The sequence below is a fragment of the Mesoplodon mirus genome (genome assembly GCF_964341445.2).
Source record: "Mesoplodon mirus genome assembly, chromosome: 11".
NCBI classification, from domain to species: domain Eukaryota; kingdom Metazoa; phylum Chordata; class Mammalia; order Artiodactyla; family Ziphiidae; genus Mesoplodon; species Mesoplodon mirus.
The window spans coordinates 5630104-5654938 of NC_138987.1; positions in this window are offsets into that span (position 1 = coordinate 5630104).

The following is a 24835-nucleotide window of genomic DNA, read 5'->3' on the forward strand; positions in this document are numbered from 1 at the left end:
GAAATGTGATTTCTACTATCACTATCATGCCCATATTAAAAATTTAGGAAATGAGCCTTTTCATTTCTCGTTACCCACTTCTACTGCTAAAGCCAAAAGAGACCCCTTTGGTATGCGTGCCAGTGAAGTCCACAGTGCCCTGTAGGAGTACAGATGTGCACGCTTGCAAGACTATAGATACTGAATGTGCACATTGCTATGTGGACAGGAAACTAATCCCTAGCTTGTTTGTCTTTAAAGAACCCAAATACCGTATCAAGGCAATATGCCTAAGCTTATGCATTTTCTAAGCCATTTAAAACAGTTTAGAATAAATACATCAGGTTTCATGGACCAGAGGCAACTGACTGGAGAAAACTTCTTATATATATGAGAAGCTGAAAATAATGGAGCCTTTTGTTTTGAATTATAAATAATATATTTAAAGACACCACAACCTCCCCCTTCCCATTTGCTACACCAGAAATCTGCGAGGCATTCTTTCCTCATCTCCCACACCTAATTTGGTTATAAAGACCTACTACTGAGGACTTCCCTGGTGGTGCAGTGGTTAAGAAGCCGCCTGCCAATGCAGGGGACATGGGTTTGCGCCCTGGTCCGGGAAGATCCCACATGCCGTGGAGCAACTAAGCCACAGGTACTGAGCCTGAGCTCTAGAGCCCATGAGCCACAACTACTGAGTCTGCGTGCCACAATTACTGAAGCCCATGCTCCGAGAGTCTGTGCTCCAACAAGAGAAGCCACTGCAATGAGAAGCCCGTGCACTGCAACGGAGACCCAATGCAGCCAAAAATAAATAAATAAATGAAAAAAAGAAGACCTACTACTGAGTCTATTTTCTGCAACTCACTGGAATCCATCTACTTCTCTTCCACTTCACTGCTGCTGACTCATGCAGTCTCCATCATTCCTCACTGGAGATCCTTCTATTTGCTACTCAAAGTGAGGACCTCAGCTCATCAGCTTCAGCATCACTTGGGAGCTTGTTAGAAATATGGAATCTCAGGCCCCACTCAAACCTACAAATAAGTAGGCTCTGTATTTTGAGAAGATCCCCAGATGATTTCTGTGCATGATCCATTTTGAGAAACACTGATATGTGTCCTTGCCTTCAGCTTTATCCACCTCCATTTCATTCTGAACACTGAAAACAGAGCAATCATTATATCAACAGAATTTAAATTTCATCATGTCACTATCTTGCTGAAACCCTTTAATTTCTTCTCCTTGTCTTTAGGCTAAAGATCAAAAGCTTCAAATTAAATTTCTAATCCCTTTATGACCCGGTTCCTGTAGCTTCATCTCATAACACTTGCCCTCCCCATACTTAATGCTGTAGCCATCTTTGTTCCAAATGTGATTTAGTTTAAATGTCAGTTTGTTAGGAACACTAACCTCTGAACCCCTAGGTCTCATCATATCATCCTTTCTTGCCTTGCTGTAATACTTAATATTGTATTAAACTTCTTTAATGCAAATACTTCCAAATAAACCTTAATTTCCATGAGGACAAGGACGATGTCTATCTTGGGCAAAGCAGTGCTCAAGCAGTACCCGGTGCTTAGGACAGCAACTGGCACATGGCAGTTGTGAAAGAAGGACCAAATGAAGTAACTTCTCATGAAGATGAATGGGCAGTTTTCCACATCTTTAAGAAGAACAGTCTTCCAAGATTACGATGCGCTGTCACAGGGAAGATGGATCAGACTTATTCTGATGGGTTCCAGAGGGCAGGATGATACAAGCAGGGCTTGCAAATGACTGTACTGCTACATCTTAGCACATTGTTGGCACGAAAATATCTGCTGAAAATATGAACCAGAACCAGTAAATAAAAGCTTTAGGAAGAGAGAAATTCTTAAACAAATAACTTAATATCATTTATCAGGTGCTAAAAATGGAATTGATTGTCTTATGAGGGATCTCAGATTGTATGACCATGCAAAGGCAGGATATGGACTAAACATTATTACCTTAAGAAAGTGGTTGAAGTAGATGATTTCCAAGGTCCTTTGCAACTCTGAAAATCCATTGTTTTATCATTTCCTCTGTAAGGGGCAATGGTGTTAATCATAAATTCTAGCCTTAATTTTTTAAAATGTGACTTATCATTGTTAATGATTGTATCACTATTTTTATGCAGACACTGGTAAGTTGTTTATTTAGTATAAGCAAAAGGACACTGACATCAAATATGTCCCTCTTCACTTGCCACTGGTCCTTAAACTCCACCATTAGAGAGTCATTCCTTGGAAGATGTTTCTTCTTCAGGGGCCAAGGTTACAAATGCAAATGTCACAGGAGAGGCAACATATTGGACAATTATCCATAATTTCCAACTTTGACTGTTTTATGAGAACCTATTCTTACAATTGAGAGTAAGTGATAGAGGGGATACGGATAGAGTAGTAGCATTTAGAACGTCAGAGGACTCTGGATATATTTTCAGCTAAAATAGTTCTCTATCAGAGACTGGTTTTTGATACGTCAGTCTAAATGATATATCTCTTCATGTGATTTTTTCCCCTATATCAACATTCTTCATGCAAAATATATTTATTGAGTGCCCATTATGTACTAAGCACTATTGTAGGTACTTTAGATACATCAGTGAACCCAAGAGATAAAAACAGGCAAAAATACCTGCTGTTGTGAACTTTGCATGGTAGTGAACTGTGGTCCAAGGATCAAGAATTCCAGCATCACCTAGAAGTTTGTAAGAAATAAAGAATGTGTCACCCAGACCTACTAAATCATGTTTGGCCTTTTAAAAAGCTCCTCAGATTAATCTTCTGCATGTTTAAGTTTGAGAGACATTCTTCTGTGTACCTGTCCTTTACTTTGGAGTATTCTCATATTTTTAAATGACTTCTCTGTTTATTTGCTTAAAGCCTGTTTGCCCTACTAGGCTATAAGCTGTATGAGGTTAAGGATTAGTGGGCAAAGATGGAAGAGATGGAAAAATGTCAGTAACAAACCTCATCTGTTATTCAGCTCTGCCAAGGCACAGACTTCTCTTTTCAGTCTCAGCAGCTGATTCACCTACCGCTCAGCAGGGAGGGAAATGGAAACCTCTGCAGGGGAATTAGCTAACATCTGTGAATTTTTCTCCACCTTCTGTCTCAGCCTTATCATTTCTTGTGTTTTTAAAAACTCCCATGAAAAAAAGTACTAGCATAATAATATTGTAATAAAATTTGAAGGTACTCATTCCTGTGGATTAAAAGAAAAATTCCTGTGGTTTGTGGTAACCCTGCCTCTGCTTTTATACCTGCACGCCTCATTGAAGATTTTCTCTTCTATTCTAATTTGTAACATAACTTGGTCCTCTTTAACATGGCTTTGGTGAATGATAGGATTACCCCTACACGGTACTTTCTGTAGCCTATATATAGCAGGGATTGTCAAACTATGTGGACCAAATCTGACTGATCGCCCTATTTTTTTTTTAACATCTTTATTGGAGTATAATTGCCTTACAATCGTGTGTTACTTTCTGCTTTATAACAAAGTGAATCAGTTATACATATACATATGTCCCCATATCTCTTCTCTCTTGCATCTCCCTCCCTCCCACTCTCCCTATCCCACCCCTCTAGGTGGTCACAAAGCACCGAGTTGATCTCCCTGTGCTATGCGGCTGCTTCCCACTAGCTATCTGTTTTACGTTTGGTAATGTATATATGTCCATGCCACTCTCTCAATTTGTCCCAGCTTACCCTTCCCCCTCCCAGTATCCTCAAGTCCATTCTCTAGTAGGTATGTGTCTTTATTCCCGTCTTGCCCCTAGGTTCTTCATGACCTTTCTTTTTTTTTTCTTAGATTCCATATATATGTGTTAGCATATGGTATTTGTTTTTCTCTTTCTGACTTACTTCACTCTGTATGACAGTCTCTAGGTCCATCCACCTCACTACAGATAACTCAGTTTCGTTCCTTTTTATGGCTGAGTAATATTCCATTGTATATATGTGCCACACTTCTTTATCCATTCATCTGTTGATGGACACTTATGTTGCTTCCATGTCCTGGCTATTGTAAACAGAGCTGCAGTGAACATTTTGGTACATGACTCTGAATTATGGTTTTTTCAGGGTATGTGCCCAGTAGTGGGATTGCTGGGTCATATGGTAGTTCTATTTCTAGTTTTTTAAGGAACATCCCTACTGTTCTCCAGAGTGGTTGTATCAATTTACACTCCTACCAAAAGTGCAAGAGGGTTCCCTTTTCTCCACACCCTCTCCAGCATTTATTGTTTGTAGATTTTTTGATGATGGCCATTCTGACTGATGTGAGATGATATCTCATTGTAGGTTTGATTTGCATTTCTCTAACGATTAATGATATTGAGCATTCTTTCATGTGTCTCTTGGCAATCTGTATATCTTCTTTGAAGAAATGTCTATTTAGGTCTTCTGCCCATTTTTGATTGGGTTGTTTGTTTTTTTAATATTGAGCTGCATGAGCTGCTTATAAATTTTGGAGATTAATCCTTTGTCAGTTGCTTTATTTGCAAAAATTTTCTCCCATTCTGAGGGTTGTCTTTTCATCTTGTTTATGGTTTCCTTTGCTGTGCGAAAACTTTTAAGTTTCATTAGGTCCCATTTGTTTATTTTTGTTTTTATTTCCATTTCTCTTGGAGGTGGGTCAAAAAGGATCTTGCTGTGACTTATGTCATAGAGTGTTCTGCCTATGCTTTCCTCTAAGAGTTTGATGCTGTCTGGCCTTATATTTAGGTCTTTAATCCATTTTGAGCTTATTTTTGTGTACGGTGTTAGGGAGTGTTCTAATTTCATTCTTTTAGATGTAGCTGTACAGTTTTCCCAGCACCACTTATTGAAGAGGCTGTCTTTTCTCCATTGTATATTCTTGCTTCCTTTATCAAAGGTAAGGTGGCCATATGTGTGTGGGTTTATCTCTGGGCTTTCTATCCTGTTCCATTGATCTATATTTCTGTTTCTGTGCCAGTACCATACTGTCTTGATTACTGTAGCTTTGTAGTGTAGTCTGAAGTCAGGGAGCCTGATTCCTCCAGCTCCATTTTTCTTTCTCAAGAATGCTTTGGCTCTTCGGGGTCTTTTGTGTTTCCATACAAATTGTGAAACTTTTTGTTCGAGTTCTGTGAAAAATGCCAGTGGTAGTTTGATAGGGATTGCACTGAATCTTTAGATTGCTTTGGGTAGTAGAGTCATTTTCACAATGTTGATTCTTCCAATCGAAGAACACGGTATATCTCTCTATCTATTTGTGTCATCTTTAATTTCTTTCATCAGTGTCTTATAATCTTGTGCATACAGGTCTTTTGTCTCCTTAGGTAGGTTTATTCCTAGATATTTTATTCTTTTTGTTGCAATGGTAAATGGGAGTGTTTCCTTAATTTCACTTTCAGATTTTTCATCATTAGTGTATAGGAATGCAAGAGATTTGTGTGCATTAATTTTGTATCCTGCTACTTTACCAAATTCATTGATTAGCTCTAGTAGTTTTCTGGTAGCATCTTTAGGATTCTCTATGTATAGTATCATGTCATCTGCAAACAGTGACAGCTTTACTTCTTCTTTTCCAATTTGGATTCCTTTTATTTCTTTTTCTTCTCTGATTGCTGTGGCTAAAACTTCCAAAATTATGTTGAATAATAGTGGTGAGAGTGGGCAACCTTGTGTTGTTCCTGATCTTATTAGAAATGGTTTCAGTTTTTCACCATTCAGGACGATGTTGGCTGTGGGTTTGTCATATATGGCCTTTATTATGTTGAGGAAAGTTCCCTCTATGTCTACTTTCTGGAGGGTTTTTCTCATAAATCGGTGTTGAATTTTGTCAAAAGCTTTTTCTGCATCTATTGAGATGACAGTATGTTTTTTCTCCTTCAATTTGTTAATATGGTGTATCACGTTGATTGATTTGTGTATAGTGAAGAAACCTTGCATTCCTGGGATAAACCCCACTTGGTCATAGTGTATGATCCTTTTAATATGCTGTTGGATACTGCTTGCTGGTATTTTGTTGAGGATTTTTGCATCTATGTTTATCAGTGATATTGGCCTGTAGTTTTCTCTCTTTGTGACAGCTTTGGTTTTGGTATCAGAGTGATGGTGGCCTTGTAGAATGAGTTTGGGAGTGTTCCTCCCTCTGCTATATTTTGGAAGAGTTTGAGAAGGATGGGTGTTAGCTCTTCTCTAAATGTTTGATAGATTTCACCTGTAAAGCCTTCTGGTCCTGGGCTTTTGTTTGTTGGAAGATTTTTAATCACAGTTTCAATTTCAGTGCTTGTGATTGGTCTGTTCTTATTTTCCATTTCATCCTGGTTCAGTCTCGGAAGGTTGTGCATTTCTAAGAATTTCTTCTGGTTTCCATTTGCATGGAATATCTTTTTCCATCCCATCACTTTCAGTCTGTATGTGTCCCTAGGTCTGAAATGGGTCTCTTGTAGACAGCATATATACAGGTCTTCTTTTTGTATCCATTCAGCCAATCTATGTCTTTTGGTTGGAGCATTTAATCCATTTACATTTAAGGTAATTATCGTTATGTATGTTCCTATTACCATTTTCTTAATTGTTTTGGGTTTGTTATTGTAGGTTTTTTCCTTCTCTTGTGTTTCCTGCCTGGAGAAGTTCCTTTAGCATTTGTTGTAAAGTTGGTTTGGTGGTGCTGAATTCTCTTAGCTTTTGCTTGTCTGTAGAGGTTTTAATTTCTCCGTCAAATCTGAATGAGATCCTTGCTGCATAGAGTAATCTTGGTTGTAGGTTTTTCTCCTTAATCACTTTAAATATGTCCTGCCACTCTCTTCTGGCTTGCAGAGTTTCTGCTGAAAGATCAGCTGTTAACCTTATGGGGATTCCCTTATGTGTTATTTGTTGTTTTTCCCTTGCTGCTTTTAATATTTGTTCTCTGTATTGAATTTTTGATAGTTTGATTAATATGTGTCTTGGCATGTTTCCTCTTGGATTTATCCTGTATGGGACTCTCTATGCTTCCTGGACTTGATTAACTATTTCCTTTCCCATATTAGGGAAGTTTTCAACTGTAATCTCTTCAAATATTTTCTCAGTCCCTTTCTTTCTCTCTTCTTCTTCTGGGACCCCTATAATTCGAATGTTGGTGCATTTAGTGTTGTCCCAGGGGTCTCTGAGACTGTCCTGAATTCTTTTCATTGTTTTTTCTTTATTCTGCTCTGCAGTAGTTATTTCCACTATTTTATCTTTGAGGTCACTTATCCATTCTTCTGCCTCAGTTATTCTGCTATTGTTCCCTTCTAGAGAATTTTTAATTTCATTTATTGTCTTGTTCATCACTGTTTGTTTGCTCTTTAGTTCTTCTAGGTCCTTGTTAAACATTTCTTCTATTTTCTCTATTCTATTTCCAAGATTTTGGATCATCTTTACTATCATTATTCTGAATTCTTTTTCAGGTAGACTGCCTATTTCCTCTTCATTTGTTAGGTCTGGTGGGTTATTGCCTTGTTCCTTCATCTGTTGTGAGTTTGTCTGTCTTCTCACTTTGCTTAATTTACTGGGTCTTGGCGTTGAGATGGAGATCTCTGGGAGATTTTCGCCGTTTGATATTACGTGGAGCTGGGAGGTCTCTTGTGGACCAGTGTCCTGAACTTGGCTCTCCCACCTGAGTGGCACAGCCCTGATGCCTGGCTGGAGCACCAAGAGCCTGTCCTGTACACGGCTCAAAATAAAAGGGAGGAAAAAAAGAAAGAAAGAAAGAAGATAAAATAAAGTAAAATAAAATAAAATAAAGTTATTAAAATAAAAAATAGTTATTAAGGAAAACAATTTTTTAAGTAATAAAAAAAAGAAAAAAACCCAGACAGACAGAACCCTAGGACTAATGGTAAAAGCAAAGCTATACAGACAAAATCACACACAGAAGCATACACATACACACTCACAAAAAGAGAAAAGGGAAAAAATATATATATCTTTGCTCCCAAAGTCTCCCTCCTCAGTGTGTGAAATTTCCCTTTCTGTTCTTTGTTCGCATAGCTCCCGGGGTTCAGCTTTGGATTTGGCCCCGCCTCTGCACGTAGTTCGCCTGCGGGCGTCTGTTCCCGCTCAGACAGGACGGGGTTAAAGGAGCAGCTGCTTTGGGGGCTCTGGCTCACTCAGGCCGAGGGAAGGAAGGAAAGAAAGAAAGAAAGAAAGAAATAAGATAAAATAAAATAAAGTAAGATAAAATAAAATAAAGTTATTAAAATAAAAATAATTATTAAGAAAAAAATTTTAAAAAAATGGATGGATAGAATCCTAGGACAAATGGTGGAAGCAAAGCTATACAGACAAAATCTCACACAGAAGCATACACATACACACTCACAAAAAGAGCAAAAGGGAAAAAATCATAAATCTTGCTCTCAAAGTCCACCTCCTCAATTTGGGATGATTCATTGTCTATTCAGGTATTCCACAGATGCAGGGTACATCAAGTTGATTGCGGAGCTTTAATCCGCTGCTTCTGAGGCTGCTGGGAGAGATTTCCCTTTCTCTTCTTTGTTCGCACAGCTCCCGGGGATCAGCTTTGGATTTGGCCCCGCCTCTGCGTTAAAGGAGCAGCTGCTTCGGGGACTCTGGCTCACTGAGGCCCGGGGGAGGGAGGGGCACGGAGGCGGGGCGAGCGTGCGGAGGCAGAGGCCGGCGTGACGTTGCAGCAGCACGAGGCGCGCCTGCGTTCTCCCGGGGAAGTTGTCCGTGGATTCCGGGACCCTGTCAGTGGCGGGCTGCACAGGCTCCCGGGAGGGGAGGTGTGGAGAGTGACCTGCGCTCGCACACGGGCTTCTTGGTGGCGGCAGCAGCAGCCCCAGCGTCCCACGCCCGTCTCTGGGGTCCGCGCTTTCAGCCGCGCCTCGCGCCCGTCTCCGGAGCTCCTTTAAGCAGCGCTCTGAATCCCCTCTCCTCGCGCACCAGGAAACAAAGAGGTAAGAAAAAGTCTCTTGCCTCTTAGGCAGCTCCAGACTCTTTCCCGGACTCCCTCCCGGCCAGCCGTGGTGCACTAACCCCTTCAGGCTGTGTTCACGCCGCCAACCCCAGTCCTCTCCCTGCGCTCCGACCGAAGCCCGAGCCTCAGCTCCCAGCCCTGCCCGCCCCGGCGGCAGAGCAGACAAGCCTCTCGGGCTGGTGAGTGCCGGTCGGCCCCGATCCTCTGTGCGGGAATCTCTCTGCTGTGCCCTCCGCACCCCTGTTGCTGCGCTTTCCTCCGTGGCTCCGAAGCTTCCCCCTCCGCCACCCGCAGTCTCCGCCCGCGAAGGGGCTTCCTAGTTTGTGGAAACCTTTCCGCCTTCACAGCTCCCTCCCACTGGTGCAGGTCCCGTCCCTGTTCTTTTGTCTCTGTTTATTCTGTTTTCTTTTGCCCTACCCAGGTACGTGGAGAGTTTCTTGCCTTTTGGGAGGTCTGAGGTCTTCTGTCAGCGTCCAGTAGGTGTTCTGAAGGAGTTGTTCCACGTGTAGATGTATTTCTGATGTATTTGTGTGGAGGAAGGTGATATCTGAGTCTTACTCTTCCGCCATCTTGAAGGTCCTCCCCCCCATCTATTTTTTGAATGACCCATGAAGAATTTTTTTACGTTTTTAAATGGTTGAAAAAAAATCAACAGAAGAATATTTCATGGCACATGAAAATTATATAAAATTCAAATTTCAGTGTTCATAAATAAAGTTTTATTGGAACACAACTATGCCCATTCATTTGCTGTTGTCAGTGCCTGATTTCCTTCTATAATGGCAGAGTTGAGTAATTGAAACAGAGACCATATGGCCACAAAACCTAAAATATTTACAATCTGGGCCTTCACAAGTAACGTTTGGCAACTCCTGCTCTACAGTAGCATTGTCCAGTAGATATATAACATGAGCCACATTTATAGTTTTAACTTTTCTGATAGCCACATTAAAAAAAGTAAAAAACAAAGACCTAGGTGAAATTAATTTCAAACATATATTTTATTGAGCCTAATATATCCCAATGATTATTTCAATATGTAATCCATCTTAAAAATTATTAATAAGATATTTTGCATTCCTTTTTTGTACTGAGTCTTCAAAGTCCATTGTGCAGTTTACGTTTACAGCACACCTCCATTCAAACATGCCACATTTCAAGTGCTAATAAGCATGTGGCTAGTGGCTACCATATTAGCCAGTGAAGTTTTAGAGGATGTAGCTAAAAGTTGAGTAATTTATCTTAATTGTAAGTATGGATATAAAGTTATAATATTAAAATTAAGTAATATCCATGATAAGAATATGGCAGAAGGAAATCATACCTCATAGCACCCCCATTCTCATGTATCAAGGAGGCAAAACATCATGGGCACATGGGAAGTAACATCATAAAAGCTAAGTGTCCAGACTTCTTGGTCATCAAGTTTGTATTACAGAGAAATTTTTTTCTAATTTTCTGGAGAGAGCAGCAAAAGCTTGATGGGATAGAATTTATTTGCCAGGGGAAAAAAGATGGATTTAGTCTGTGGATTTGATTTTTTTTGAATGCTCTATAGAAATGAATTAAAGGAAAAAAATGAGAGATACAGAGAAACTTCATCTAAAAAATGCAATTGTAGCTTATTACTCAGGGTAATCGATTTTAAACAGAGCACTGAGGTGACCACCCACTATTAAAAATAACTTGTTTGAATTAGACTCCTTGAAAATAGGACACTGAGGACATTTTTAATATGGGCCACCCTTTCCAATGAGAACTATTTTTACAACCTCATATAAGGCAGTATGGCTGGCTCTCAAAGTCTGGAATTTCTTTCGTATTTAGCATGCAGAACAGCACCTGACAGCCTTCCAAGTTACTAAAGGAAGGCCTCTGTCTTAGTCCTTGCCTTCACTTACCATCTGTTCTTTTTCAAAACCCCAGTGCCTCAGCTGTGCTGTGGAAATTGACAAAGTTAATGACTTGTAGCTTTGGCTCCTATTTCTGAGCACTAGGTAGCTCCAGTTATCTTCCACTCTCTCAATTTCCCCACTGGTTAAATGGGGATAATGATGATTGAATGATGTGCACAATGTAAGCAGGGGTCAGAAGTGTTCTGTTTTGTCTGTCTGCTTAGGTGGAAAGAACATGGTGTTGTTTTAGCGCTGTAGAAAAAACCAGAAAATGCCCTTTGCTATTTAGCAACTCGTATGCTTCTCCTGGTTTAAAAGATCCAACTTTCCTTAATTAAGTTTGGCAACAAATGGTCATCTCCTTCAGGTAGAACCTGCTTCATAACAAAAATAAAAGGATTTGACAAGGCATTGGGACGGTTCCCAGTTCAGTGCAGGGCATAGAGAATAATTCAATGAAAGGGATATAAGGTCTGAGGAGGCAAGGGATGACTCCTAATTTTAGGAAGCAGCAAAGCATGTTTGCAGCAGACAGAAGTGAGCCTCAAACAAGAGGATTTTCCTGAGGAAAAGGCACTCACACCTGAAGAGGGTTCTAAGTTTGATGTGGGCCTATCCTGTGCAGACAAAACGCATTTTTGTGTGTGTGTTATTCCTTGTGATTCTTTGCTCTTTATGGCCCTGAGCCCTGTAACGATGCATCATTTCTACAGAGGGCAGGATGTGCCTTATGATGGATGAGAGCGCCCACAGGGAGGGAGATTCATCATCTGTTACAGTTGAGTTAACTGAAGTGACTCTGCCTGTGGCCAGTTGCCTGAAAGTACCCTTTAAAAGAGAATCGGGATATGACATGACATGCACTTTATTTCTGGAATGTGACTGACCCTGCCGCAAGAACCTTAGGTAAAAACCACTAACCAAGTGGTCAACTAAAATGAGAAGCAGAACTATGAGAAGATGACCTGTGACAGTTTGGACGTTTGACTCCCTTTAGGAAAAGAGTAAAATGTGAGTCCTAAGAGTGCCTGTTACTACTAACCAGGCTGGAGAGTGGCTGAATATGTCATCAAGAGCCCCATTTGGAAATATCTGAGTTTTATGGCATTATCAATGAGTTTGTCTTCATAGGTCTGAATTATTAGATAATAACAAAGGATATCCCTCAAAGTGTTCTACTTTAGTATGTAAGACCTAAACTTATCTCTGCAACAAACTTAATTTTGTAAGCCGAGGAAGAAAGCCTCTAGTTGAACATTGCATTACTCTATAGCTAAGAAGTCTGGAAAAGTTCATTAGCCTGATCTGGGACTTTCTTTCCTAAACTTTTATGTGAATGTACCTTGAACCTAAAGGCTGCATGGTCCAGTATGGGAGCCACGAGTCATGTGTGGCTATTGAGCTCTTGAAACGTAGCTTTTGCAACTGAAACTGACTTTCAAATTTAATGTTAATTCATTTAAATTCAAATTTCAAACAAATGCAGTATAAATTTAATATTGATTACTTACTGAAATGAAATTAGTTCAAATACCATATTAAAATTCATTTCTCTTGTGGGGGGGAAGGGATAAATTAGGAGCTTGGGATTAACATACACACGCTACTATATATAAGATAGATAACCAACAAGGACCTACTGTATAGCAAAGGGAACTCTACTCAGTGTTCTGTAATAACCTATATGGGTAAAGAATCTGAAAAAGAATGAACATATGTATATGTATAACTGAATCACTTTGCTGTACACCTGAAACTAACACAACATTGTAAATCGTCCCTACTCCAATAAAAATTTAAAAAAAACCATACACACACACACGTAAATATCTGGAAGAACACACACACACACACACACACACACAATTTATTTCTCTTGTTTCTTTTTACTTTTTCTTCAACGTGGCTATTAGAAAAATTAGAATTGCATATGTGGCTCTCATTATGTTTCTTGTGGACAGTGCTATTCTAGAGAAATAAGTTCCGTTCAAAATCCTACTTCTATAAGAATGGCTATAAATGCTCAGTAGAAATATTGAGATATTTGTTCTCATTTCTATAAATATAATTTTTTTTCTTTTTCCAATTTTAAACATTAAAGCAGTTTTCATAAGAGGGAACATACATTCTAGATGAACAGGGATAAAAATATCACATTCCTTATGACTATAAGCTCTTCATAGTTACTCTTTATCAGTGTCTCGTCTTCAGCTCTGGTAGAGCCATTTATCTTAGATTTAACTTTCCTCTTTTTAAGAACATGCTTCAGACACAACTTTTAAAGAGTAAAGACTCCCTTTAAGAAAGTACTAAATATAATAGTTCTCTCTAAGTTGAAGAACAAAAGTGATAAATGTTTGCCAACTTTGTGTCATTTAAGGAGAATACATTTTCTGGATTTTGAAAGAATTGAGATATTTGCTTTTTCTTCGTCAGCGGGGGGATCTTGGTGTTGCTAGATCTTTAAGAGCAGTGTCTCAACCTTTCCTGCACAGTTCCTGACATTTAAAGGCCAGGGCAATCAAGCCTTTCTTAGAGGTGAAAACTAACAGTTCAAGGTTTCATCTGCCAGCTTCTCCTAGTAGATGCCATATCCGTGGCTAGGGATTTAAGATCAGCAGGTCATAATTCCTGGAAAGACAGCACAAAAGAAAATGCACTTAGATGGTTCCATGTGGGCTGTATCTTTCCTGGACAGCTAAGATTGATACCTAGGCTGACATTGGGCATGCTTGCCAAATGGCTATACTTATCAATTCAGATATTATTGAAAATAATATTGCCATATGAAAATACTTTCTTGGCTACATAGTAGTTTGCCTTAGGAAAACATCTTTATTGCAGACATCTTATATTTGATCATCTAAATGGGAAGCTTGTCTCCTGTAGTTCAGAATAATACACTACATTTTTGAGGGTTGAGATGACTTATTTTCTTTGGTATTTTTTCCATGTTTACAAAAACTGAGACTTTAAGTTTTTGTGGCTGCCCTGAACACTGTCTAATCAGCATCCTTCAAATTTCTCTGTTTTGTTTTTTTTCTGGCCTTTGAGTGAGAGAAGCCTGGCTTCTTTTCTACATACACTTCTTACTTCTAATCACTGTAATTTCAACTAATTTCCTGAAGATGAAGAAATTTCCTTTACCCTAATTGCTTTTGAAGAGCTTCTGAAGGCTTATCACTCAACAGTGAAACAGCATTGCTATAAGTGACTGCTTATATTCATGAATATTTCACTTTTCTGGAAAGAGAAAAGGTAGAAATGGTTCACTGAACTGAGAGTGTTTTCAAACTCCTTTTTCTCCCCTTTCTTAGAATGATAATCACTAAAAATATCTTTTTCTAGGACAAGATATTTGTGTTTTCCTGGCGTTATGACTCTCCTCCATTTGCTGTCCTGGCTGATGACTTGTGGCTGAGGGACGTGAGCACAGACTATCTCTTCAAGGGGAAATCATTTCTCACAGGCAAGTCAGAATGACAAATCTTGCAAATAAAGATATTGTGTTGGTACGGATGTGAAAACAAAGCATATCCACAGTCACACATTAGTTGCTCAGTGTAGCAGGGCATCTACCACGGTCTTCTTGAAGACTAATCATCTGCTATATAAAGATAGAATGTGAAAATTACGGGTGGCCCAGGCCATCTTTTTAAACATAGCATGCAATTAAGGCCTCCACAGTGCAGCACAATTAGAGAAAATATCTCGATATTTTTATTTTCTTAATCTGGTCCAGTTTGCTCTTTTGTTGCCTGGCATTTTATAAAACCCATTGAGCTGGGAATATCTATCCATATTTTAGTGTGAAAGAAGATTTCTCTAATTGCAAATTGTTCTCAGAAAGTAGATTCTGAAGTTCTTTGTAATATTTTTAACAGGAAAGGTGATAAAATAAAGCATGTTGATTCCCTTCCGAGGCTACCAAGCAGCTTATTGGTATGGCTGTTATCTCTCCTTTCCCTCTCTTCCTCTCTCCCTCCTCTTGCCCCTCCCTTCCTCTCTGTTTTTCAGGGTTTCTGATGCTAGTATCATTTCTTGTCCTCATGAATGACTGGGCATATGAGAGGGTTTAAAATTTTAACACCATTAATACCATGGCACCTAGCACCTCTGTTTAGTTTGGATATGATCTATCAGACATGTTATATGGCAGAAAATAGAACAAATAATTCTTATAAGTCACAATAAAAGGTCATTAGCAACTACCAGAAATGAAGGGAATACTGAGCTGTTTACACTGTAAAATCACTTCTTAGTACCAGCATTTCAAGAACAAAATGAGAAGTGAAGTGGGAAATTTGGGCTTTGGACCAAGGAACATTTCCCTGTGTTTGATTTTTCTCGTTGGACCAGAGAGCAGTGCATTTTTGTTGTTGTTAGAAAAAAAAAAAATTAAATGTATGTGCTTCTTACAGAAAGGGGAATAATTATATGTGGCTTCACCAATTATGTTCTTCACTCTTGCTTCTCTGTATGAAAACGTTCTAAAAGATGAAAGCTGACATTATTGCAAAGTCATGGATTAAACTTGGGTGTGATAATTTTATTTCATAGAGTTGGATCACATCAGGTTATCAAAGGGAATTTTTAAAGCAAAACTATTTCTATGTCCTGTTACCACAGTACCAATGATTTGTTCATCTTAAATTAATTCCTTACGATAAATGACCCTATTGAATAAAATTTTTTTGAGGTTCTGATATGTGAATAATGGGGAGTCACTCTGTCAAAACAAATCATCACCTATTTTAAAGGCATATTGAAGAAGGTACATCAGACAGAATAGTCTAGGTAATTCTGTGGCAACAACAACTATAAAATTTTAGTGGTTTAGCAGGAAAAAAAAGATTTATTTCTTTTTCATGCTACATGTCCATTTCAAGGCAGCTATGGTTTTACTTCAGACATTATCTTTATTCTAGGATCCATGATCAAGTTGCCATTTTCTGGAACACAGCCAGTTGATTGAGTTGACAAAGGCAATAAAGAAAATGCAAACCATGCACTCACTGTTCAGAAGTATTACCTGTCAGCCCACTTGCATTTCATTCGTCCAAACAAGTCACATGGTCACATTAGTTAAATAGATGTAGCCTCCTCCCACAAAGATGAGCTGTGAAAGGAGGCACCACATACGTGTGAACATAATAAAATCTACAGAGATTATATATCTTGCTCAGATAGGGAGATAAAAACTAAAACAAGAGTTAATGCCTTTATAGTTTTCCAAACCAATTTCTTTTACTATTTTTCACCTTAAATACATAATTGCCTCAGCTACACATACCAAAAGGAAATCACCATGTTTATGTTTTGAAAACCTAAATCAGAATAAAAGAGTAAGTTATATCTAAATGCTTAGAGTAAGGGAAAAGGCAAGTTGAAGTGTGAAGGGAGGGACAGAATCTGATTGTCCCTCCATTAGGATTAAAATTAGGATCAAGTTGTTATTGGCCAATTTACCACATAAAATCTTGGTACATTTCTGTTCCTGATCAACTAAAAACTAGGCACAACTGTTTATTATAACAGAATTTTACTATAGTCTGATATATTTCGGGGTTAAAATAGATTGTTTATTTAATAACATTTATTTTGAAGATAAATACATAGGGAGACAATTTCACAGGAGTTTCTGATTCTTTGCCATAAACGTTTGGTATAATAATTGTGAAAGGGGCTGTGAAGAATTTACACACTTTTATAGACATTTCTTAATTAATCACCGGTGTATTTTTGCACAGCTATGCCCATTGTTGGGAAATTTTGGAGAAATTTATTCACATTTGGAGGAACATGTTCTCATACTTCTCTGTTTCCTTATCTGGAAATCACTTCATGTAATTTGGTATTAATATTCTAGTCCCAAGTAATCTCTATGATTGCTCTCTGGGAAAACTCTCTCTCCAGTTCTGTATTTATAAGTTTTCTTCATTTCCTTATCTTCATGGGATTGGGCATAATGTTAAAGTTAATCAATTTAGCTCCGATAATACGTTTTTTTTACCACTTGGTGGAGTAGGGAGCTTTGTTGTATTTCAAAAACCCAGCCCTAACAGTGGCTGTTATTTTAAAATCCTTGGTAAATATTAGTGTTTGTAAATACTGGGCTTGAAGGTCAGTCAGTCCTTGGGCACATGAAAGAGCTTCTGACTGGGGAGAATCTCAGAGGCCCTGAGAATTTGAATCAGAGCCAGAAGAAATTGAGGGGCACATGGGAATTGAGAAGCTGAGTCACTGTGGACTTCATTTTTTTGCTGTGATGTTTGTGTTCCTCTTTATCTCACTATATATTTATGGAGCATGGCTAGCGTGTTCGGTGATTTATAACAACATATACGAAACATGAATCTGTACTCTCAAGAGCTCAGAAACTGAAAATGAATAAGTAAGTAAATAAAAAGAATGACAGGCCTGCAAATAAACAATGTAGTATGAGGAAAAGTGTGCCTCTTTTTACTTACATTTAATTTTTCAAATCTCTGTTAAATCATCCCTGTGCAAAATATACATTGTCGTGCTCTCTTTCTGGCTTATCTTAACTGCAGTGTTGTGGAAAGGACAGATAACTGTTTCCTTTCTCCACAGTGTTCAAGGTTATCAAAGCAGGACTTTGTCTTATTATCTTCAATTTTAGATTTAGAAGTTGACTCTCATTAGACAGTTCTTTCCTACTTTGCATGAAATAGAACTCTGATTTTTAAGCTGTGAGATTGGTTCACAACATTTAATCTGCAGTGGCTAATTTGTCTTTAATATAATGGGCGAACATTTTGCAATCTTAAATGTTTTGGTTTAGATTATGTTATTTTATTAATTTATAAACATAAAATCAGATGAGATATCACAGATGAGGCTTAGGTTTGTTTATTTATTTTTAAATAAATTTATTTAATTTATTTTTGGCTGGCCGTGTTGGGTCTTCGTTGCTGTGTGCGGGCTTTCTCTAGTTGCGGTGAGCGGGGACTACTCTTCGTTGCGATGCACAGGCTTCTCATTGCAGTGGCTTCTCTTGTTGCGGAGCACAGGCTCTAGGCGCACAGGCTTCAGTAGTTGTGGCACACGGGCTCAGTAGTTGTGGCTTGCGGGCTCTAGAGCGCAGGCTCAGTAGTTGTGGCACATGGGCTTAGTTGCTCCCTGGCATGTGGGATCTTCCTGGACCAGGGCTCGAACCCATGTCCCCTGCATTGACAGGCGGATTCTTAACCACTGTGCCACCACGGAAGCCCGAGGCTTAGGTTTAAATAAGCAAAACAGACTATGTAAAGAGGGAGACTTCACAGCTGAGGATGAGGTGTGGATTTCGGGTTATAAAGCCCAACAAGTATTGTGAATATGACTCTAAGTATACAAGAGAGACTTAGAATTTTTATCTCATGGATATTACTATTTTGCTTATCTGTTTGAAACCAAAATTTAATATCAAATTCAGGAAATTAAAGTAAATATCACTGAGTAAGCATGTGAAGCATAATGTGGTGTGCACACTGTATAATTTTTTTTGAAGTACAATGTATTTATAATATTATATTAGTTCAGGTGTGCAACATAGTGTTTTACATATTTTTATAGATAATACTTCATTTAAAGTTATTATAAAATATTGGCTATATTCCCTGTGCTGTACAGTATAACCTTGTAGTTTATTTACTTTTACATAGTAATTTATACCTCTCAATCCCCTTCCCCTGTCTTGCTCCTCCCCACTCCCCTCTCCTCATTGGTAACTACTAGTATCTGTCAGTCTGTTTCTGTTTTGTAATATTCATTCATTTGTTTTATTTTTTAGATTCCACAGATAGTATTTATCTTTCTCTGTCTGACTTATTTCACTATGCAGAGCACACTCCAGGTCCATCTATGTTGCTGCAGATAGTAAAATTTCATTTTTTTATAGCTGAGTAATAATCTATTGTGTATATATATACCATACTTCTTTTTTTTTTTTGGCTGCACCACACGGCATGCGGGATCTTAGTTCCCGACCATGAGTCGAACCTGTGCCCCCTGCACTGGAAGCGCAGAGTTCCAACCCCTGGACCACCAGGGAAGTCTCACCATGCTTCTTTATCCATTCATCTGTTGAAGGATGCTTAGGTTGCTTCCATATCTTGGCTATTGTAAAGAATGCTGCTATGAGCATTGGGGTGCATGTGTCTTTTCGAATTAGTGTTTTAATTTTCTTCAGATAAATACCCAGGAGTAGAATTGCTGGATCATATAGTAATTTTAGGTGTTTTTTTGAGGAAACTCCATACTATTTTCCACAGTGGCTGCACCCACTTACATTCTCACCAACAGTATACAAGGGATCACTTTCCTCCACAGCCTTGCCGACATTTGTTATTTGTGGTCTTTTTGATGATAGCCATTCTGACAGATGTGAGTTTAGATATTCCATTATAGTTTTGATTTGCATTTCTCTGATGATTAGCAGCATTGAGCATCTTTTCATGTACCTGTGGGTCATCTGTATGTCTTCTTTGGAAAAATGTTTATTCAGTTCTTCTGTCCATTTTTTAATTGGGTTGTTTGTTTTTTTGATATTGAGTTATATGAGCTGTATATATATTTTGGTTATTAACCCCTTATCAGTCATATACTCTGCAAATATTTTCTCCCATTCAGTGGGTTATATTTTCATTTTGTCCATAGTTTCCTTTGCTGTGCAAAAGTTTTAAGCTTAAATAGGTCCTATTTGTTTATTTTTGCTTTTGTTTCCTTTGCCTTGGGAGACAGATCTAAGAAAAATATTGCTACAGTTTATGTCAAAGAATGTTCTCCCTATGTTTTCTTCTAGGAGTTTTATGGTTTCCAGGCATACATTTAGGTCTTTAATAAATTTTTATTAAAAAAATAAATATTCAAATATTTATTATGGGTTTAGTTTTGGGCTCTCTATTCTGTTACATTGATCTGTGTGTCTCTTTTTGTACCAGTACCATGCTGTTTTGATTACTGTATCTTTGTAGTATGGTCTGCAGAATGGGAGGGATATACCTCCAGCCTGTTTTTTTTCCTCAGGGTTGCTTTGGGAATTCAAGGTCTTTTGCGGTTCCATGTAAATTTTAGGATTATTTGTTCTAGTTCTGTGAAAAATGTCATGGTTATTTTGATAAGGATTGCATTAAATCTGTAGGTTCCTTTGGGTAGTATGTCCATTTAAAAAAATATGAATTCTTCCAGTCCACGAACATGAAATATCTTTCCATTTCTTTGCATCATCTTTAATTTACTTTATCAGTATCTTACAGTTTTCAGAGTATAGGTCCTTGGTTAAGTTTATTTCTAGGTATTTTATTCTTTTTGATGTGATTTTAAATGGGATTATTTTCTTGCTTTTTCTTTCTGATGGTTCATTATTAGTGCATAGAAAATCAACACATTTTTGCATATTAATCTTGTATCCTGCAACTTTACTGAATTCATTTCTTAGTTCTAGTAGTTTTTTTGATGGTGACTTTAGAGTTTTCTATATATAGTATCATGTCACCTGCAAATAGTGACAATTTTACTTCTTCCCTTCTAATGTGGATGCTTTTGTTTCTTTTTCTTGTCTGATTGCTGTGGCTAGATTGTCCATTACTGTGTTAAATAGAAGTTGTGAGAGTGGGCATCCTTGTCTTGTTCCTGGTTTTAGAGGAAAAGCTTGCAGCTTTTCACCATTGAGTGTGATGTTGGCTGTGGTTTTGTCATAAATGACCTTTATTATGTTGAGATATGCTCCCTGTATACCAACTTTGATGAGAGTTTTTATTATGAATGGATGTTGCATTTTGTTGAATGCTTTTTCTGCATCTTTTGAGATGATCATGTGATTTTTATCCTTTGTTTTGTTAATGTGGTGTATCATGTTGATTGATTTGTGGATATTTAACCATCCTTGCATCCCTGGAATAAATCCCACTTGATCATGGTTTATGATCCTTTTTATATATTGTTGAATTTGGTTTGCTAATATTTGGTTGAGGACTTTTGCATCCATATTAATCAGAGATATTGGCCTATAATTTTCTTTTTTTGTAGTGTCTTTGTCAGGTTTTGGTAGCATGGTAATCATGGCCTCAGAATAAATTTGGGAGTCTACCCTGCTTGTCAGTTTTTTGGAACAGTTCGAGAAGGATAGGTATTAGCTCTTTTTTACATATTCGGTAGAATTCCCCCTTTGAAGCAGTCCTATCCTGGACTTCTGATTGCTGGTAGATTTTTTTTTTTTACAACTTTATTGGAGTATAATTGCTTCACAATGGTGTATTAGGTTCTGCTTTATAACAAAGTGAATCAGTTATACATATACATCTGTTCCCATATCCCTTAACTGGGAGATTTTTGATTACTAACTCAATATCACTGCTAGTGATCAGTCTGTTCAAATTGTCTATTTCTTCCTGATTCAGTCTTGGAAGATTCTGTTTCTAGAAATTTATCCATTTGTACTAGGTTGTGCAATTTTGTGGCATAGAACTGTTCTTAGTATTCTATTACGATTTTTTTGTATCTCTGTGAGATTGGTTGTATTTTCTCCTCTTTCATTTCTTCTTTTGTTTATTTGGGTTCTCTCTCTTTTTTTCTTGGTGAGCCTGGGTTAAAGCCTGACCCTCAGGGCTTAAAGCCCAACCCTCAGGGCTTCTGCTCCAGCACCCTGGGACCTGACCCCACTGCTGATAGGGCTGTGACAGCCACTGAGCACAGGAAAAGCCCCAGCTCACACCTGGCTCTGACTCTAGCCACTCCATCTGCAGTCTCCCCTCCCACCAAGGTAATACCTGCCAGCACACCTATCTGAAGAAACTGACAGAAATATTTTGATTCAGGAAAGTATAGCAAAGATTTGACTTTATGCAGATTCAAATGCATTCTACCCCATAGAAATGTCCAGATGTGCAAATACAGGCATTTACTTTTATATTGCTAGTAAAGTGCATATACATTTTCTTGATGAATGTGCTAAAATAATGAGATCACTTCATGATAAATAAAAGAGAAAAAAATTTCCCCAAAGACAAAATTTTAAAAATCTGAAAAAATTAAGTTTTTAATCAAGGAAAAGAAATTAACATGAGTTGATGACTGCCGAGAACTGTTGACTGTTCCCTTGTATTCGGAATAATGGAATCTCAAACTCTAGAAAAAAAACTGAATTCATATTTGTCTTGTTTTATAAACATCATTTATATGGTCTGTTTTTTCTGATATCTGAATTTCAGACAAGTGCAAATATTTCTTCATATAACTGAAAAGGTATTGTCTTTTACAACCATATATATGGACCAGTAAGTAGCATTTTAGCCAAGATACAGTATTTCTCTTCTGCTTACATAAGATTTTTATCCTGAAGCTTAAGCACTGTTCCATGGGCTAATGTGTTATATGAGAATGGGAAGTTGCTGTTTTACATTGAGAATCACTTCGGTAATAAGCCTTGCTATTATTAGCTAGAAAACACCTCCCAGAAGACTCCACTCAAGCATTACCTCTTCATTGCACTACTCCAGGCCTCTCAGTCATTGTTTCTTCATCTGTGTCTGTGTCTTCCTAGCATTTTATATATGTCTTTATTATATAACTTAAACTGTTTATTATGTGTCTTTCTCTTTCATGATACTGGAAGCTCTTATTTTTAACTCTTTCCTTTTAAAACTGATTTGTTTGCTTCCCAAATTTAATGCTATGAAGACAGGTTCTTTAAAATGTGTAATGAATCAAATAGTGAATACTGTTTCTATCATTTAGAAATGATAGAAGGAGAGTAATTATTATCCCCTTTTTAAAGAAGAAGAATCTGAGAGATTTTCATGAGTTTATTGGAGGTGAGGTTTATCCAGGTTCATACGTGAGTAAGTATAGATTTGGGACTCAGATTTACATATTTTGTCCCTAAGGCCTTGTCCTCTAAATAGAAGAAACATGAGAATTGATACAAATGTTGATATTTGAATTGGGAGATGGGGGTAAAGGTAAAACAAGAGAGCTTTAGATAAAGCATTTAGACAAATAGAACAAAAGCTAATGAAACATTCAAGGGACTGAAATGATTGTGGTGTGGTATGGATTAAGATCAAGCTATTGTTTTTATTTTATAAAAGGAACATTTCCAAATTTGGGATGAAATTATTATATTGTTTAGTTAATCATTTAATGTACATACCCCCTTCATAATTCTGTAATAAGAAAAAATAATGACCTTTTTCAATAACTTACTTCCTTAACATTCTCTGATATCTTCTCGTTTTGAAATATTACTGGATCATAGAATTAGAAGAAAATGCATTCCTACACTGGGTGATATCTTTGGATAGTGCAAGAGTTTCTAACAGGCAATGAAAATGAGAATTAGTGAAGACCCTGAAAGTGTAAGAAAAATTTTATACATGTATATGTTTGCATACACATTTTTCTGGGAAGAAGTTTATAGATTTGGTGAAATTTTCAAAGTTGTTCATGACCATGTAGAGGAAAGAGCTTTGTAATAAGAATTGCTTGAATCCCATTTACAGACTCCTGTATATAAATTGCTTACCTAATGGGGCTGATGGGGAAATTTAATGATATAGCATAAAAATTGGTTTTGGAAGGTATAAAAATGCATGCAATATATAGTAGTTCTTATCCTCATTCATTGCTTGAGGAATAAAATCCAAATTTTTGGCTTGGCGTTCAAGAACATGGATGAATTTTATCAAGCTGCCTTTTCTGTCTTCTTTTTCCGGTACTCTGTTCTCTAGTCAGACTGTATTATTCACTCTCACAGGATGCCCACATTCTCACTCCTCTGGGTTCTTGCTAATGTTATTCACTCTGTCCAAAGCCCTACCTGCCAATTCATCTCATCTAAATTTTGCCCAAATGTCAAGGCCCATTTCAGCAGCTACTACCCCAATTAAACCTTTGTTAATTTCTCCAGGAAGGACTTTTAAAAAAAACTCCTCTCAATTCATAGCACTTTGTAACCTCTAACAATTTTTAATATATTTTGTTTAACAAAAAGGATATGTGTATATCCTATAATTTCTCTCTTAGCCTACATGCTCCTTGAATCAAAGACCACATTTTCCTCAACTTTATATGTGCCTGAAACTCAGAATAAGAACTTACAATAAGTTCTCTGGCATGAATGATACAGAAATTCAAATTCAAGAAATAAAATATTTCCCTTTCTTTCAGAAGAAAATCCAGTGGACCTTCCGTAGCACCTATGTCAGTGCTTGAGCCTACACACGCACCCGCGTGTCTTGAAATAATTTAAATTTGTGGTTTTTTTTTAAAGAAAGACATTATAGTATGTTTTATAAAGGTAGTTAACCTTGGCTTCAAAGTAATGAAACTTCCACTAATGTCAACTATAGAACCTATAAGGTTTTCCTCTTTTTTACTTTTGGACACTAAATTGATTCTTTTGTGAAATTACTTTTGCTTCAGAACAGGCTGTCCAGACTGCCTAATCAGATTACCGCCCACTCACTTCCTCACAAAGTACAGCTCCCTGATCTGCTCTGATTCCCAGCTCCCTTTGTTTTTCAGTAGCTGAATATTTCAAAAGAAAATGTTCCAGGGAGCACTACTGTCGAATATTAGAAGAAGTATCTTGGGAAGTCATTGCTCTTGTACTCCCTCATAATTCCACAGAGAAAGAATGAAAGTTCAGGAATTTTTTTTCCAGTAAAACAGGTCTGTAAAAGTATAACCTGTTAATAATCAGTGTTAACAGTGTGTATTGGTTGATGATTTGACACTGTATAGATGCAACAACTTAGGTGTTGACCTTTCACTTATATAAAGGTCTTCGCTCTGTGTAGCTGGAAACTCAACTTTAAGTACATCCCTGCTTTCCAGAGGTCAACATTTGGCAAAGAAGTACCTATCACAGTTCCTAATTACCTTTAGTGTAGTTTTTTCTCCTTTCACCTAAAATGTTTCTTGAAGGAGAGAGAGAGAAAGAGAGAGAGAGCCCAAACTGTGTTGGGGATAGCACTCAATGAACTTAGGTAGAA